The 3,420-nt window shown below is 34.7% G+C and overlaps 1 long non-coding RNA gene across 1 annotated transcript; it reads left to right on the top strand.

The window, feature by feature from the left end:
* Positions 221 to 1,889, top strand: LOC109232746. Its single transcript, XR_002068978.1, has 3 exons — positions 221 to 549; positions 1,016 to 1,079; positions 1,850 to 1,889. It is a non-coding gene; the product is annotated as an uncharacterized LOC109232746 (long non-coding RNA).

A 3,420-nucleotide genomic window follows, 5' to 3' on the forward strand; every position in this document is an offset into this window, starting at 1 on the left:
TGAAGAAGCTACTTTGGAAATGGAAGATGATATGCACGTCAAATATCCTCATTTATTTTAGTTTACAGGTACGTGCTTGAGTTAAATTTGGGGACCAAATTTTATAAGGTGGGGTAGATAGAATAGCCCATAAATTTCAAACAAGGACATATTGGCCATTTAACAAAAAGAAAAGATACACAAAAAAGGGCCGAAGCCCACCAGATTACAATCTGGCAAAAAGGAAAAACAAAGAATGGATTAGGGGAAGGGGAAGGACTCACGGCAAGAATAAAAGAAAAGAAAAAGAGGGCTTTGGGTAGTAGAAGGATTCTAACACAGGGAAAACACACGGGCAACAATAAGTCAAGGGAAAATCTTGTGAAAAGCTTGGCAACCACTTTTGAGAACAAAAGAAAACATGAGATTTTCACTTTTCTTCCATTGAAGAGCACCAGGAAAATTCAACGAAGAGAAACTAACTAAATAGAGAAGAAGAAGGAGGAGGCGGAGGAGAAGAAGAAGAAGATGAAGAAGAAGAAGAAGAAGAAGAAGAAGAAAAAGAAGAAGGTAAATTTTTTAACTTAATTCATAGATTTGATTCATAAATTCCATGGCTATGGAGTTGGGGTTGAGAATTAGTTGAAGAATTAATATTAATGAAACAATGGAGTTCATGGAATTTTTCATGAATTGGTACTACAGGTTTGGGGTTATAAACTTATATATTCTGTATATGCCAAAAAAGGATATTGCTTCAAAAACCTTTCTGTTTCGTTAGTGATTGGTAATCAAATATGCTTGCTACTAATATTGGTGATATTGGAAAAAAATTACAATGGAATTTTGATAGCAGTGAGTTGTGATACTGAAACGGGTCTTGATATTTCAAGTAGAATAAGAGGGATTTGTTGGGTTAATATGATTTGGCGAATTAAGAGTCAAATATGAAACCTTGAGGGTTGGGCATTCTAAATTAGCTATGAATTAGCCTAAACATGGAAATTAACATGAGATCGATATTATGTAATTGTAGATGGATTGGAGGAAGTTGTACGAATTGCTCGAGGTGAAGCATTTGGTATTTCGGCACGAGTACCGTGAGTAGTAATCTTACTGCAATTTGTATTTTTATAACTTGCATGGTTTACACATGATTTTTAATATGAATATGTTAACGATTATTTTGAGTTTCATGTGGGACAAGTCTTTTACTCGATATGATACCGAAATGGTTATTTGAGATGATTACCGTTGTTTTAAATATTCTTTTTGTCACTAGATATGCTTTACCGTTACTTGAATTTATTGTTATCGAAATGAAATTACATGACTTGATAAGATCCGAAATGCCCTATATTGTTTTAAAATATTTTCCTATGAGTATATACGGATTACTGAGACAAGTATAAATGGGAGTAGACTTTGAAGGATCCCGCAGCTAACGGCAGGTTCGTTAGACATGGTGCAACTTGTAATTACCGATTACCGTTACAGCCCTCGCTAGTGGAAAGGTAGAACTAGCATACCGTTACTGATTTCCCTCAAGTAGGGATTATTGTTATATTTGACTTATTGCGAATAGGTCCACAGTTATACCGATTACATGATCCGTTCATTGGAACCTCCCAAATATGAATGTTTATATTATACAGTGTTTACCGAGCTTATTATTGAATTCTCAATTGTATTATACTACAGAAAAAACATGATGAGACTGGAAATTAATTATTGTTTCTGAAAGGGCATTTTTATGATATTTTCTGTTTAATATACTAGCATATTTTCTGACATGTCCCCAATAAAAGCGATTGTGGTTAAGTGCTATTACTCACTGAGCTAGCGACTAACTCCCCGCTATTTTTTCCAGAGACAGCAGTTGACACAGGCGAGGATTTCATTAATTAGAGCGCACAAGTTGATATTTCTTGGTGAGCCTCGCACTTGTTCGCGTGGACGGAGATTTTATTTATTGTTATGGTCTTTTTTGGAACTCCTAGAGTCACTCCATAGTCATTCTTTTAGTATCATGAGTATTCTTTTGTTATTATAGACTTATGTTGAGTATTGCACTTTTTATCGAAATTGGAGATAAATTAGTATTTCTGGTTGTTAGTGGTTGATTATTAATGGTGGAGACTTATTTTGGTTAACTGATAAGTTGCTGGTTGGTTTGTTTGATATTAGGATGGTTGGTTGTTGATTTTGAGACAAGAAATTTTTTTGGATAGCCCAAAAACAGGGGAAACTCTATCCGATTTTCTGTAAAATACCGTTGAGGTTTACTTGGGGGTATTTGCTCCTAAGTGCCGGTTATGATCCTAAATTGGGTCGTGACATATATTTACCTTAAACTTATTTGAATTCCATAAAAGATCAATCCGTTGCGCGAATTATCTCATGTTCACGCATATATGGGAAAGTATCGTATTTTAAGGGAGTATAATATTGACAACCTACTCTTATCACAAACTTCAATGGGTGATTCCACATACCTTTTACTAATTTATTTTTTAATTGAATTTTTACACCCTATACAAAAGCTTAATACCCTATTTATTTTAAATAAATACCATTTTAAAAATTATATTATATATCTACCTTTTACCCTTTATAGCAAAATACCTAATTATGGTTGCATCCTACCCTTAAGCCACCATATATGCTAATTAATATTTTTCTCTCTCATTTTTCAGATTTCTCTCACATAATCACGGTAAAATTCACAAACCACGTTCTCTCTCTCTCTCTCTCTCTCTCTCTCTCTCTCTCTCTCTCTCTCTCTCTCTCTCTCTCTCTCTCTCTCTCTCTCTCTCTTTTTCATACACTTTACTCTTTTCTCCCACAAAATCACGATTTAGACTTCTTCTCCCACCCACATTGCCAAGGTCTCCCCCATTATCACTCCCCAGCTAGTTTCTCTCTAAAATCTCGGTTTTATTTCCTGATACAAGTTCTTGTGGTAAGTACTTAGCTTCTTAGATTTTGATACAACTATTTAGCTTCTTCGATTTTGATACAGATTTTTGTTTGCTTCTTAAACAATAACCATTGTTATTGTTTACTCGACGGAAAGCTATCGTTTTTCACTCCAATGTCGGATTCAACGTCACACAAGATGGTGACCAGAGGTATACCCACCAAAATTCTCAATTTTGATGTGCCCTCTTTCTCGTTGCAAATAACTCAAGCGGAGTCGGAATTTGCAGGTGTATCAGCAACTACAGCTTCAGAGAGAAGAACTAAATTACACAATGACAAATCGAAAGAAGTCCAAGTTGAGAAATCTTCAAAAGAAACAAAAATTCCAGTTGCGAAAAGGAGGAAAAAACCTATGAATGATTCTTCATGTGTCATGGTTAAGGAAGTTGATGCAAAAAAAAAAAAAGCTCGAATATACGGCACGAAAAGGTAATTGTTATTGTATCAATATGTATTCAA

The sequence above is a fragment of the Nicotiana attenuata genome, chromosome 9 (genome assembly GCF_001879085.1).
Source record: "Nicotiana attenuata strain UT chromosome 9, NIATTr2, whole genome shotgun sequence".
NCBI classification, from domain to species: domain Eukaryota; kingdom Viridiplantae; phylum Streptophyta; class Magnoliopsida; order Solanales; family Solanaceae; genus Nicotiana; species Nicotiana attenuata.